The following is a 16,296-nucleotide window of genomic DNA, read 5'->3' on the forward strand; positions in this document are numbered from 1 at the left end:
AACATGTTTAAACAGAAGCACAGCCTAGCAGAAAGGACTTTTGATCACAAAAAAAAAAACTAATTTGTTTGGAATTAATTCTGTAGGGAAAAATATTCTTTAAATAATTGTTCAGAGGGTAGATGAGGTTTTGATTTTTATTTATTTATTTTTGGGTTTGTTTATTGTTATTCATCTCTGTTCCCAGTTTCAGAAAGAAAAAAGAGAAAGAAATAAAGAAAGGTTTGCATTATTATCAGCCGATGTAAAAACTTACTCCACAATACAGTGTCCGAACAGGATTTAATTTGATGAAGAAGTTAAAATTAATTAAAATAAATTTTGAAATGACTAATTAAATGTGAATAATTATGATTAATATGTAATAAAAACAATATAGATAATATAAATTAAAATATAATAATAAAAATAATATAATAAATAATCAAAGTATTGTAATAATACTTATAATAGTGTAATAATACTAATAAAAGTGTGTGTATATTTAAATATATATGTATATGTATATATTTAAATATACACATACAGAATACTTTACACCTTTTGGAATCTGTCCAAATGCTTGATGAGTTTCCAAAGCCACAATGAAGGAAATTTGCCTTGCAAGACAAAATGTAAGGCAGATAGCTGACTTCATCATAATTACTGTACTGAGATTTAATATTGGCCACTTGTCATAAATCCATCCACATAATGAAGTGATATATGGGTATAAACCCTGTTACGTCTGAGAGGAAGATGTATCACTGCGAGGCATGTCAGCGTGTCACTTCCCGTCTGTGTCGAAACGCTGGGAAAGTGCACCATAACTTCATATGATTAGCCTTTCATCTTTATTCACACACACACACACACACACACACACACACACACACACACACACACACACACACACACACACACACACACACACACACACACACACACACACACACACACACACACAGAGATTATCTTTCTATTTTAATCACAATGAGTGTGATGTAACTGCACCAGATGTCTGGATTGTCTTTGTTTGGAAGCTCACTTACACATACAGCAAAAATATCATTATCTCACCAGAGTATATTGTATGTTATAAAAAGAACAGTTTAAAGTAACATTTGAACCGATATATAGCCTATTATTTTTTACCTGTAAGGTGATAAGGTGGTTCACCAATGCATGCATAATGTTACAGTTTTTTTCGATTGCTAAACGACACTGGGCACAACTGGAGTCACATGTGCAAAACTCTAACTACAGTCTGCACAGCAGCAGTTCATGTGGACCAAACTCTAGTTCGTTTTTCATTGCTTGAACACAGTTTTCAAAACTCTACACACTTTATCCCATGACTTTAACCACAACCTGCACAACACTGTGGATTTACAGCACTTTGTTCAAATGCTAACACACTGCTGTCAAAACTGTGAACCACACATTCAAAACAGAATAGATTTCAGCCTTGTGCCTTTCAAACACTGCTGACTGTAATTTCAGCTGAAAGGCTAAGCAGTCTTGTTTTAGACTTGTTAGTGAACACACACACACACACACATATATATACATATACTGTATGTATATATATATATATATATATATATATATATATATATATATATATATAGGTAGAGCTCAGAAAGACTAATTTTGGAAATGGAACAAGGAAGACGGGTTCATGGAGGGAGAAGGGTGGCAGGGAGAGGGCGGATGCGTGCCGGATGTGAGGAAACGAGTCCAGAGGACTGCCAGGGATGGATAAGGCACTCCAGAAGGTTCTTCCCCAGGTGCATGGCAAGAGAGAACATTAGATGTGATGTTGATGAAAACCTGTGGCCTGATGCTAGAGAGAGGCAGGATTAGCCCCTCAATTATTTGTTCGAATTACAGTATGTACTTTTAGTTTCTACCCTTTTTTTCTCATTACTGTAATTCCGTAAATTACTACAGACTATTGAAGCAAACTGCTAATTTTCATTTACCTTAAAGAATTATGTTCTAAAAATTTAATAAATCATGTGAAAGAATGTCACTCTTTTCTGTGAAGAAAATTTTACTTTGTATGAAGTCACTGAAATTGTTCAAACTGTAAAGATGAAAAGTTATTTTCTGTATTGGTGTTTGATGCTAGTGTTTTTCTTCTCAGTGTGTTCTGAGTGACAGTGTGTGTTATCTCCGTGAGGGTTGTGCATAGTGTTTGGCTGCACTGAGCCTGTTTTGAGCCGTGTGTTAAGAGTTGTGTTGCTTGGAATGAGTTTTGGAGGTGATGTGAACTGTTTAGCTCAGGTGACTGTTGGTAGTGCAGACTGTAGTTAGAGTTTTGCACATGTAGCTCCAGTTGTGCTCGCTGTCGTTTAGTAATCGAAAAAAACTGTAATATTAAGATTATTAAGATTAATATATTGTAATAAAACAAAAATGGTGAATTTAAAATTTATATTATTATTATAATTTTTTTATATCTTATTTACTTATTTTATTATTTATTATAACTACAGTATATTATATACTGTTTTATTTTTATTTCATATTATCACTTTTTCTTTTTCTTTGATACTAAGTACTAACTGCAATAATTTAATATAAAATAAATACAATTGTTTTATTATAAATGAATTATATGTATTTATTTTATTGGCCATTTGTTATGGTATAAGTCATTATTTTATTTTTTGTTAGATAGATAGATAGTGTCAGGGTTCTGTCACTTCTGTCTAGTTCAATTCCTGTCCTGTCCTGTTGGCTCCATCCTTGCTCACTGCATCACCCGGGCCCTCAGCCAGGAATCGAGAACCGCCGGAGCTGGCCTGGTCCGTCCCTCCGACACCGCCCTGGCCCTCTGCCAGGACTCCAGACCCGCCGGAATCCGCCTGGTCCATTCCCCCGGCTCCGTCCTGGCCCACAGCCGGGATTACAGACACGCCGGAGCCCCCCTGGGCCGTCCTCCAGCCTCGCCCTGGCCCTCAGCCGGGAATCCAGACACGCTGGAGTCTCCCTGGTCTGTCCCTCCGGTTCCGCCCTGGCCCCCAGCTGGGATTACAGACACGCCGGAGCCGCCCTGGGCCGTCCCTCCGGCCTCGCCATGGCCCTCAGCCGGGAATACAGACACGCCAGAGCCCCCCTGGGCCGTCCCTCCGGCCTCGCCCTCAGCCAGGAATCCAGACACGCCGGAGTCTCCCTGGTCCGTCCCTCCGGTTCTGCCCTGGACTCCTGCCAGGAATCCAGAACTGCCTGAGCCTCCTTGGCTTAACCCTCCCTTCCATCCTTGGTCCAGGTGGCGTCCCTTTAGGGGGGGGGAGTGTCAGAGTTCTTTCCCTTCTGACTAGTTCAATTCTTGGTTTTGTGACAGAGCTCTGACACTCCCGGTTTTGTCTCGCCTTGTCTGAGTGCGCGGTTACGAGCGTGCTCAAGCCGTGCACTCACTTGTCTACATGCCTTGTTACATGTCCGGGGCATGGTGTTTGGATCCCGGCACGTCGGTCTAATTTGGTTTTGGTTCTGTGTCGGGATTCAGACATCCATGCTCCGTGTGTTTGTTTTCTGCTGTGAGCGCACGGAATGGGCTTTCGCTCATTCTCGTGCGCTCTGTCTTGTCTCGTGAGTGTGTGGTTTCGAGTTCACTCGAGCCGTACGCTCTTCCGTTTGCGTGTGTTGTTGTGTCCTCTGTAGCACGCGGTTCGTGTTTACATCGTCCGCATACTTTCATGTTTTGTCTTGTGCTGTGTAGCACACAGCTTGTGTTTTACACTTGCTGTGTGCTTTCATGTTGTAATGTTTTGTGTGAACACATGGCTTATGAGTGTTCTCATTGGCTGCCTGTTCATGTCTCGTTTTGAGTAAGCACATGGCTTGTGATTTGTTTTACTGGCCATGTGCTTGTGTTTTTGTCATGTTTGGTGTGAGCACATGGCTTGTCACGTTTCCTTGTGCCATGTGCTCTCCTGTCTATTGTCTAACCCCACCCACCCACCCTGTTACCTGATTATTGATTAATTTGCCCCACCTGTCCTCCATTGTTACCTGCTTTGTTTGTTCTCCCTATTTATTCTCCTTGTGTTTGCAGTCCTGTGCTGGTTTGTTGTAATTTCTACATGGTATGTTACCCTTGTGTGTTCTCCTTGTAGTCAAGTCAAGTCATGTCATGTTTTCCCCATCGGGGTAGTTTTTGTTTGTATTTTGTTTTATTTGTATTATTAAAATAAAGCCCATCAACTCAGCACTTGAGTCCTCTCTCCTTTCACCACCCACATGACAGATAGATAGATAGATAGATAGATAGATAGATAGATAGATAGATAGATAGATAGATAGATAGATAGATAGATAGATAGATAGATAGATAGATAGATAGATAGATAGATAGATAGATGGATCCACATAAATGATCTAAGTTTATTTGACAAAAGATAAAATATTGTGATAACAAATCATGAAAATATTTTTTACAGTATATATAGATGGAGGGACAGACAGACAGACAGACAGACAGATAGATAGATAGATAGATAGATAGATAGATAGATAGATAGATAGATAGATAGATAGATAGATAGATAGATAGATAGATAGATAGATAGATAGATAGATAGATAGATAGATTTTATTTTGTTTGTTTGTTTGCTGTAGGGCCTCAGCAGCAGAAAGAGCCTGAAATAAACCAACAGTGTCATGCAGAGAAAAGACCTTTCATCTCTCGGTGGAAAAAGAGATACAAGCGTCTTACCATGCGTCTGCCAGATCTGTCAGTAAGGCCTGTTTTATCAGGTCACATTGTCATGGATTATGGATGTTACTGTGGCAACCTGACAGGATGGAATGCTTTGTCTCTGTGTCTCTCTGTCTTTCTCTCTCTCTCCTCTCCTGCATATGAGCAGTGATTTCTGAAGGGTCCTTCTAGCTCTGAGCCGTGCTTTCAGGCCGCTTCACTCCATCAAACAGCTGATAAAACGGTCCAGGGAGAGAGAGAAAGATAGACTGCTTTGCCTGGCGTGTATACCGGGGCTTGTGAAATGGACCAGATAAACTCCAGTAAGTGTGAATATATCTCGCTGCGAATAAATGTTGTTCTTTAATATTAAAAGACTGCACTAAACAAGCTACCAAATGCTTGAGTGATTCTTCGATTATAGCGTGAATTATATTTTGATTATATTTTTATTTTCTTCTCTGCGTGCCGGCTGAGTATAAATAGTCTGTTGCGAGAAACCGTTAATAAACAACGTGTAATGATGCTTAGGTAAACAAAATTTGTCAACTATACTGAATGGCTCACTATTTGCTAATAGAGAGAACCAGCCAGCAGGAGCCATTTAATAAGAATTCAAGAGTCCTAATAGCTTCTGCTAATGATTTCTAATATCTCTGGAAAAAAAGCTAACTGTTAGCATTCACATTCATCTCAATGGGAAATTACGAACTGGAAATATGCGACTTGGATGGACCCCAAAAGATAGCTATTTGTAATACCTATTTGAAAACAGTTTTCGTTTATTTTTGTTTTAGCAGTGTTACCTACAGCTAGCAGGCAGGGTTATTAATGTTACCTATCAACTAGCATGGTATCTATCTGAAACATGCTAGCAGTGTGATAATACTTAACAGCCTAGCAACCACTCTGAGTACCCTAGCAACCATTTATCAACCACCCTAAGTACCTTAGCAACCCCATAGCAACTACCTGAGTACCCAGCAACCAAATAGAAACCCCCTAGAAACACCCCAGAATGCCCTAGCAACCGCATAGCAACACCGTAGTAACCACCCCGCGTACCTTAGCAACTGCACAGCAACAGCCTATAGCAGGCACAATATATTATTAAAATATTAACAAATGAAATATTATTAATTTACAAATGAAATATTATAAATTAAATATTAACTATAATAGTTAATCAATGATACTAAAAATAACACTGCTAGCCGGCTAATCAGCAAACAGTCTGCTAAAATGGTCAACTAACCATCAAATCTAATATATATTGCTTGTGCCATATATATAGGCTATATATATATACATACATTAATATACTGGTGTGTATATATTAAATATTTAAACAATATTACATGTGATTAAACAATAAACAATAAAAAAAACATAAAATAAATATATTTTATATATTTAAATAATACAATTTTAACATTTTATAAACAATGCTTTTGTAGGATTTCTAAGAAAACACTTAATAGTATAAATTGTTTGTATTTTTAAAATGTATTTTGAATTTGTAGAAAACAGATTGAGGTGATTTCCCATAATTCTCTGTGGCAGTATGAGAGACACCACAGCTCTTAAAAACCTCCTCTGCTATAATATAATGACATTTTTACTTTTTGGGGGCTTTTTAGGGCCTGAGCACCGATAGCGTGGGGACCCTCTTGGAATTGCTCCGTTTATTTGTGATATAGTTGTATAGTTATATAGAATGTATAGTTACACTGTAACACAGACACCTTAAAATAAAGGGTTACACTTTATTTTAAGGTGTCTGTGTTACCATGTAATTACATTTTTATACTGTAATTATACATTTAAGTAAAGAGTTATAATAATTAACTACATACTTAATATAGGGTTAGGGTTTGGTTTTGCATAATTTATAGTTATTACTATAGTAACTACATGTAACACGTGTTACAAGGACACTAAAACAAAGTGTTACCAAATTATTTCAGCAGATTTTTTTTAAATTATTATTATTGGCCCCAGAAAAGTGTATTTATGGCATCTACCAAAGAAAACCAATGACATTTGAACCCCTGGGTCCAACTGCTAAAGTTTTGAACTTCTTCCAGTGACTTTTGGCTTTTAACATTTCTACAATACACTTTTTTTAAACACACTTAACTCTCCATTTATGTTTTTACAGCAAAGATCTGTAAGTACTTCACTATCTAATGACCAGCAGATGCTCTCAGCATGTGGAAATCATCTGGGCCACACGCACAATGCGGTGATCGGAAGAGCTTTTGTCATCCAGTAATTGTTGCCATCTCCAGTCTCTAATCTTTCAACGAGTCATTCCGGTCATTGATCTGAGACCAGCTTTACTGTCTCGTTAAAACGTTGTGTCTGAGAGACATGCGACGGGAGATACTCGTAAATTAGCTTGACGTTTCTACTCAAGCTAAACAAGCATGTTGAAAAAAATATTTCACATTGATATTTTCTATAGCATTTCTAGTTACACTTTTGTAGTAGTGGTAGCTAAACCAGCAGGCTAATTAGCTAGCATTATGCTAATCTAACCAGATCTGAGACCACTCATAGAGTAGAGTCCACTTATTTTTAATGCGGTTTGACATCTCATCAAAAGGTGGGAGTAGAAAATTAGATTGGAGCATGTGTTGGGAAATAGCTGTGAAATGTTCAGCTATTTTTAGCAAGTTGTATGTGCACGTAGGGCTTAAACTCTATCTAAAGTTGCATCTGAGTCATCCCTGTGTCTAATTAAGATTGAGACAGTCTCACTGATGCTTTAGCAAAGAGACAAAGGCCCAGTATCATGACATATTCACGTTGCCATGGCAGTCAATGGTCTTTTGAACGTCCCTGGACGGATAGCGACTCGAACGCTAATTAGCCAACAGATTGAACAAGAGGCTCAGGCTCCACATGTTTAGAGCAGCTTTGTTGCCACTGTTTTAGGCTGATGAAGCGGTCTTTTAATGCGCCAAAGAACCGCATGTGGTTGTGCCAACTTCTTACAGCAGTTGAAGCAAATCACTCCTAGGCAAGGCTAGGCTAGTATTATTTGGATGGTAAAATGGGACCTATTATGCCCTTTTTCAAAGTCTTGATTTTGTTTTTGAGGTCGAGAATAGGTTTTCTTGCTTGATTGTTTAAAAAAAAAACATTATTTTTCACATAATTTACGTTGTTGCACCTATCTTCACATTCTGTAAGTCACGCTATGTTTAGTGCCTGTCTCTATGAAGCTCCTCCTTCTGAAAAGCGCAGTGTGCTCTGATTGGTCGGCTGGACCAGTGTTGTGATTGACAATGTTGAGCATGTTTGGGAAATGTCACGCCCCTTACCATAACCATGAGTTTCAACACACTACTAACTAACTCAAACAGGCCTTGCCTCCTTTTTTGTGTATTGGGTGGGAATTATTTAAATGAGGAATATTGTGATGCGTACGTTCCAAAAAGAAAATTCAAGACTACAATCGAGGCGTTTCAGGGAGTTCAGAAACAATGTTTACTCATATAGAGCATTACTGCCTTTGGAGTGACTTTGTGCTTTGTAACTTTGCAGACCTTTTTCATGCTCAAACAGCAAGCTAAAGAAGGTTTAAAAAAAGAGAAAGCATAAAGGACTCCTTGAAGGTAAAGGAAGTTCCTTAAAATCAAGAACATCATTGTGTGTAGCTGCACACTGGCCTGATGATCCATCTACAACAATAACATTGACAGTTATTCTTATGTGTTTGTGTTCACCCTGAAGGAGAATGAGCAATGCGGAAAGGCAATTCATTTCGCTTCACTATAACCTTGCTTCCGCTGAGAGTTCACGGCTGCCAGGAGGCTTTCAAAATGTCAGCGCATATCACGAATGCAAAAGGACGACACTAAGCCATCAATATTTTCACGCAGTTTCCCAGCTTGAGGCCCACGGATCTAAAGTAAAAAATCTGATAACCAGAGATTGATTTTTTTTTTTTTTTTTTTTTTATGTGTCAAGTCGAACATCACATTTCATGGAAATCAATTACATTCTGGTTGGCTAATTGCTCTCAAGAAGGCAACTCAATTGAAAGCACCAGAAATGGCTAAAACCTAAGACGTTGGCTGCAGGGATTAGGCCATTTTCCAGACGCTATATCTGAAGTCATGGCCGCTGAGGCTCATATCTATCAGAAGTGTGTGTGCCTCTCTGACAAAGGGAAACGAAATGGCACTGAGGGCAATCGAATAAATCAGCATGTTCATTCCCCAGCTTGCACAATGCATTTCAACCCTGTGCAATGTTTTTTTTTTATACTAAATAGGCACTTTTTACTCTAAGCATTCAGAGTCTGAGGCTTCAGCTGTTTTTAAAACCTTAATAAGCCTCTACTGCCAAACAACGTCCTATCTGAAATGGAACCCCATAAGTTATAGATTTAGAACTTTGCATGCGCTCAAACTCTATAAGTCAACTCCCACAGACTCAATTCACCAGTGCTAGACGTTAACATGTTGCTAAGCTAACGCAGAATTTACATTTTGGCGAATTAAGTCATATGAATTTGTATGATCTTATTTGTAGTGTTCATATGATCTCCTCATGCCTAACTGGCAGTTAGGTTTACGGGTAGACCTTCATACTTACTTTTTACAAAAAATCACATTTCCGTACGTATCACTACCTCGAAGAATTGCCAACTGGTAAAATAGCTAAATTTTTCTCATAAGAACAGGTTGGTGATACTCTAACACGTATATAAATGTGTAACATATTGAGTTAGATTGAAGTTTGTCAGGGTTGAAATATTTTTCATTGAGCATGCAGTGCATTCTGGGATTACTTCTCATTCATGAAGGATGATTGCAATTCTGACTTACATTTTGGCAGAAATAAGGTATCAAAACTCATTTTACTTCTGTAATGTGATGTATTTCTGAATGCTATGTCTTTGATGAGAAAAAAATGTAGAGAAGCAAATAATTTTATTGGGAATTAATTGATTGAATAGCTGAACTGAATAGCTGAATAGTGGAACATGACTATAGGGTATAATTTTGCTGCGTCACACAAACCTTTGTTGTAATTGCTCTTTTGGAATACAAACACACACACACAAAGAAAACTTATTTTCCACAGTATTATGTCCACAGATAGAGGTTACTGTATGTACCACAGAGTTGGAGACAAAAGTGTAATAAACAATATATTACTATTGTTTCACTATAGTTGATGCGCTAAGCAGCCATTTTGGATTCAGTCAGAGTTGTGATACCCTATACAGTAAAGCCATCTTTCATTCTCTTTCTTCTTTTTAATTGTGCCCAGACGTGACACTGTTCTCCATGTGTGCCATGCCACACATGTTTTTGAAGCACACACCCTTGCTAAGCAGCACTGGTTCTGTTTAAATTGTTTATTACAAGGCCTTGCATCATTGTGTGTGCGCCGTTGCGCTTGGCTTTTAATGTTAACAGAACGTTGGAAATGGCCCAAACCCTTGAGAAGAGCTGCCCACTGTGACATGTTTTACAGATTACACTGGCTGCGGACACATTTCCAGCTCAACACTTACGCAGAAACCGCCACTAACTGGTCTGAATATTATCATGTGATCTACTGAGAGTCAAACTGCGATACTTTTATTCTCAAATGCCTTTACTTACTTTAAAAATTCTCTTTTTTTTGTGTGTGTTTATTTTGCAGCCAGGTGTGACAACATGCTACCCAGCGTCACCGCGTGACATTGGAGCTCAAACACAAGTCCAGATAAGGATGTGGCAGTTTGAATGCCCCTGTGTGTTTCCCATAGTTCAGTTCCCAGACAGAAAAACCTCTGAGTCAATGCCTGAGAATGCAGTGCGGGCAGTGAAAACTACTGGAGCCTGCACAAATACCCTCTGTGTGATGATACATGCAGATAATAACAGAAACAGCCTGAATCGTTCTCGCTGATTTACAGAGACACGGCACATACTTTTAAAGGAACGTACTGGGTCAAATACAAGATGTGACAAGCTGACAGTAACCACAGAAAACCATTTCAACTCCTCCCTCAGTTTCAAAAACAAACCATCATGTTTACATTAATTCACTTACAATGGAAGTCAGAAATGTGCTGATAGCATTTTTGTTTAAACACTATAACATATAAAATTGTACAAGTTGTGCATTATTTGAGCTGTAAAGTTGTCTAAAACATCCTTAAGCTCCAGGACTATTGTTCTAGGCAGATTTTCTCATTTAAGTAGCCATGTGTGAAACACTAGCATGTTGCTATGCTAACAATGCAACGCACTACTGTCTGATATGAGTAGCTTGTAAACCCAGAAATATTAATTTAAACTGAAAGTTCATTCAAATTTCTGTTATTTATTCACAGTGAATGTCAATGGGGTCCAATGTTGTATTTTTGAACACCATTGACTTGCATTATATGGATAAAACTGTTTGACACAATAAAGTTATACTATGGAAGCATGTTTCCGCCACAGAATAAAACATTTTAAAAAAGAATTTTTTTTACTTTTTATCTCAAAATTTCTCGAAATTGCGAGTTTATGTCTCACAATTCTGACTTTATAACATGCAATTACGACTTTATATCACACAATTCTGACTTTATAAGTTGCAATTGCGACTTTATGTCCCGCAAAGTCAGAGTTGTGAGATGTAAACTCGCAATTGTGAGAAAAAAGTCTGAATTGTTAGATAAAAAGTCACAATTACCTTTTTTATTTTTTATTCTGTGGCGGAAACAAGCTTCCATATCATACAGGTCATACATGACAAAATAGTCCTTTTTGGGTGAACTGTCCCTTTAAGACCAAAGTAAACAGATCGAAGATGACTTGTGAGTTTGTGAGCCAAGTGTTTTGGACATAAATCATGGTAATACTATGTTTTTGGACATGTACCATGGTAAAAAACTAAATAAAATAAAAATCCTCACAAGTACTAAAAGAATAATTTAGGAACCATAATTGTTTGTTTACGTGTGATTATATCCCTGAATGTAAGATGCAGCCATTACTGCTACATATTTATTCCACGTCTGCATTATGGAGTTGACATTTGCTTATGCGGAAAGTATTATACAAACATATTTGGCATGCACCTCAGGCTAAAATTCAGAATAAGTGTAAACAGGGCTGAGCGGAGACCGTACAAATGTCTACAAAAGGACACACACACGGGGAACTTCTCAAATAATGAGCTCTCTGCTTGCACGGCTGTATGCTAATTCCCCACCACCTTTAAACCTGAACGGCCGTGTATTTTTGCACATATGAGTCTGCTTTTAGATGATTTCCTGAAATAAAAATATAAAGTAAAATAGTTTTGTTGCTTCTAATACAGAAATCAAATGACATTGTGCTGTTAAAATGATTGCTTTTGTATTATGTTTGTAGGATCTGAAATCTTTGCAGGCTGGTGTGAGCGCTGAGGATGAGGAGCCCAGAGCTGAATCCTGGAAATGGTGCCATGGATGAGACCCTCCATCACTCCACCGGCCCTTATTGCCTCAGATTGTGAAGCACAGCGCAGGATGCTGCAATGAGGGACATGATGGACGGCAGAGACAGGTGACGGTGGGAGCGGTGGTCAGCTGATTCATCAGAATAAAGCCGCAGAATGAGAACCGCTGTGTTGAGATGGCAGTAGGATGTGGGGTTCACCGCCTGTAAATATGTGATTTTTAGAACAACAAGTTTGAATAAAGCTTTGTTTCATGTGTTATTGACTTGTGTATATATATATATTTATTTATTGTGATGGTTACTTTTTTCAATCTTTTACTCATTTATTCATGCTTCTTATTGTTGCCATTAAATAAAATATAATTAATTTCATTAATTAATACATTAATTCATTGCTTGACTGAAAATTGAGATGTGTTCACTGCATTTATCTAGTGTGTATTCATGAATAGCTATGTCATCAGTGAAATGTCTCAGTAAAAAATAAATAATAATATAATGAAGTATTGGTCAGCATTTATCATTATTATTGTGCATAAGTGTTGGGGTGAGCTAGCTATGCAATTCAATTTTGGGGTAATCTTAATTTTTAAGGAGTGATGCCCAGAATAAAATCCAGTTTTCTCCAAAGTCGAGATCTTCGCACAGCTGCCTGTCTCCTTTGTGACATTACAAACGTTGAGGAAAACTGTTCTAGGTAGGGCTGTCGAGTTACTGATGTTAGTGCACCTGTCGCTCATATCATTTTGTTATTGCAGAACTTATAGTTACATAAAGATCCGGGAAAGATGCCATGGCAAAATGGTAAATAATGACAAAAAAAACAGAAAACATAAATATCATGGGTTTGTGTACATCATAATATAAGATTAGGGTACACACAGGGGGAAAAAGCACAATGACAAGGTTAAATATCTTTGAATAATTCATCATAATACATAAAGCAAATGCATTTTTTGTTTGCTATTTATAAGCCTGAGGGATAAAACGAGGGTTAAATTCAACAAGAAAAAGAGGAAAACAATGGAGATGTAAGCAATTTTTGCTTGTGGGTGAACATTTTTGCATATAAAATGAAGAAATTAACATCATATTCAAGAGATGACGATCTGGGGGTTTCGTAATAAAAATAATATCTTTAAGGATAAAACTGTAGGTTAAAAATATAAGAGCTTAAATCAACCCATAATTTATTGGTTATACTACTATCACAAAATAAATGGGCAGCTGTTTCTTCAACAAGACCACAATGAGCAAGTTTCATCAATAGATATTTACAGATAGATGAGTTAAAGGTGCTCTAAGCGATGTTGGGTGACGTCACTTCTTGTTGCCGTTCGAAGTATTGTCAAACAAAACGGAGGCTAGCTCGACCCTCCCTCCTCCTCATCCCGTCCTCTCCCCCTCCCCCTCCCTTCCGTGCTTCCTGAAACAGTCATGAATTCGGGACTTTGCACGTTCCTTCTCCTTTTCCCTCTTCTTTGCTATTTGTTCATCGGAACGTCGTCTCTTTGGTCGTGTCGGCCATATCAAAATTCAAGAGAATATAATTCTAACGTTAGTCGTTGTCGTTGTTAGGACATCTCTCCTCTAGCTAACTTCCCTCTTCATGCTTCTCTCTCCTCCACTCCCCACACACCCCTTCATGTGCATGCGCACTAACCCCCCAAATCATTCTTGTCGGTTATTGGCTGGAACACTGTTTGACATGTTTCGTGGTCCAGGCTGGGCCAGTTTGTTTTTGTTGCCGTTTGTGGAGCCTGGGCTGTCTACAGAGACCACGTTTTTTTTACAGTGTGTTCAGGGGAGAGGCAGCTAGCGGATAGTGAGGAGATGTTTGCTGTATGTGACAAAAAAATTTTCGGCCTAAGAAACGCGTGACATCGCTTAGAACACCTTTAAACCTGTCACTCAGATCTTTTAAGTTGTTGGCCTGTGATAACGTCGTACGTCACATGATAACATCAGCATGGCGGATGATGTACGGATTGCATTAACGAGATCAGGCTATATAGTACCTACTCTTTTAGCGCTCGTTAAGTAAGTACTTATTGAAATTAAGTACCTACTCAGTGAGTATGTGGTTTCGGACGCAGCCCGTGTCAGAGACTAATGCACTGTGTATGGCTTCATGCGTATAACAACTGGTGTCTTTCAAATCAACATGCAACTCAACTGTTTGATCCAATTTGTCTGAACAGACTACATCACAGTATAATGATTGAATTTCGTTCATTTGTTGCCTCTATGCCAGCAAAAGGTTTATTTTATTTTATTTTTTTTGTCCAAGCACTGTGAAAGCTTATATCATGTGGCTTTTCATATGTTTTTCATCTCTTTCTTTCTCTGTTTTGCCTTTCAATGCATTTTTTTTCCCTCTCTCACTAAACAGACAACAAGCCCTCACAACCCCCAGAGAACGTGGGGCATGATGCTCGCGGTGAAGAGGAGTCTCTTTGTTGCAGTCTCAAAGATAGCAACGGCTCTCGCTCCCTCCTCGAGACTGCTATCATATTATTGCACCGGCCCCTTGAGCGTCACCCCACAGACCCCCACGCATTTTTTTGTGGATATTTATAAAGGTTTTTGTAGCTTTCTGGAACTTCAAACTCTAAGCTGAGGGCTGTTTCTATGTAGCTCTTTTCTTCTTGGTGGGTTTTCAACCAACTACATATAGCCTACTTTTTGCCTACTCTTTTATGAATACTGTGAACTTACTAGTGATGTTTGATTTTTGAACGAATCGTTATTATAAGTGGGTAACCGGTTGAGCCGGTTCACTGAATCAACCTCAATCAAATTTTAGGGTGTGTTGTGTTCAAAGTCTTTTTTTGTGAGATCACTTCCTGTTAGTCATGTTGATTATACCCAAGGAGCTCTATACTACCTAAAATTAAATTAGTATTTTTTTTCTGTCCTGTTCATCTCAATCGCACTTGTTTGGTTCGATTGAAATAGCGTTCCTTTGTCGCCCATGTGGTTAAAATTGCAGGGGCCCCCAAATGCCAGGGGCCCAGAGAATCATCACCACCTTTCTCCCCTCTAGTGACGGCCCTGTCCAGAATTACGGAATACTGCCCGGAAAGCTTTTGACCACTTTATAGAACCACTCTGACTTGGTGGAGAAAGATACTATTTATAATGCTTTAAGCTTCTTGATTATTTAGAAGAAAACATGCCAAACTACAATTTTTACACTATTTAAAAAGTTTTTTATCCTTTTAATTTGTTACAGTGTATCAGTATACCACCATGACATTTTGACTGTATGCTCAACAAAATAAAAAAATATTAATTTAAATTTCGAAATTGAAAACATGTTCATCATTGAACATGTAAGTCTTTGTTAATTACATTTTTTGTGTACTTTTAAATAAATACAAAAATAGTCATTAATTATTCATTATATTATTATGTTGTGTTACAAATTAATAGAATATTTGGTTACACTTTATTTTAAGGTGTCTGTTACAATGTAATTATACATTTAAGTACTGAATAATATTCATTAATAACATGTACTTACTATAGGTAAACAAAAAAAAAGTACTTACTATAGGGTTAGGGTAGGATTAGGATTTGATGAGGGTTAGTTGCATGTAATTATGCATAATTTACTGTTATTACTCTGGTAAGTACATAATGTAACAAGGACACTGTAAAATAAAGTTAACGAATATTTTTAGTCTGTTCTTGGGAGTATAAGTATGTAAGAAAGAGATGGAAAGCTCGATGCAGGGTGTAGAATGAATATAATCCGCATCATCACTCAAATAAAATTAATAATTGATCAGGCAAACTCTAGACGCCAGGGGAAAAGTGATTTTCCTTGAGGGGCCATGGTGACAGATGGCGAACCACCACAGGATTCCAGTCTCCGCCCAGTCGTCTCATATTCCCCGCCCCTTTCTGTGACATCACCGGCGCTCCGGCCCCGCCCAGATGCGATGCGAGACGCTTTTGCCCAAGAACCACAAAGGAGCACAAAGTGACCAACTCAACACTACAACTGCGCGCTGCTTTGGATAAACATAACAGGAATGCAGAGGTGAGTTTATGCCATCTGTGCGCTTTTGTGCTGTTAATCCTTCTGACTGCTTTTGAAATGATTCGGATTATGTTTCCAAACCTCCGAAATGTTTGTGTCAGCGCTCTTAAGTAGAACTA

General features: G+C 38.2%; 1 protein-coding gene across 3 annotated transcripts in view; it reads left to right on the forward strand.

Moving 5' to 3' along the window:
• Positions 1 to 16,066: 16,066 nt before the first annotated feature.
• Positions 16,067 to 16,296, forward strand: part of sh3bp4a (SH3-domain binding protein 4a) — a 29,752-nt gene continuing 29,522 nt past the window's right edge. Inside the window, exon 1 of one of the 3 annotated variants that reach the window (XM_082137997.1) lies at positions 16,067 to 16,177. The gene's annotated coding sequence lies outside the window, so the exon portion shown is untranslated. Of the gene's footprint in view, positions 16,182 to 16,296 lie in introns of all 3 variants that reach the window. The other 2 variants (XM_082137998.1, XM_082137999.1) reach the window with 2 other exon arrangements.

The sequence above is a fragment of the Leuciscus leuciscus genome (genome assembly GCF_965113295.1).
Source record: "Leuciscus leuciscus genome assembly, chromosome: 15".
Lineage (NCBI taxonomy): Eukaryota > Metazoa > Chordata > Actinopteri > Cypriniformes > Leuciscidae > Leuciscus > Leuciscus leuciscus.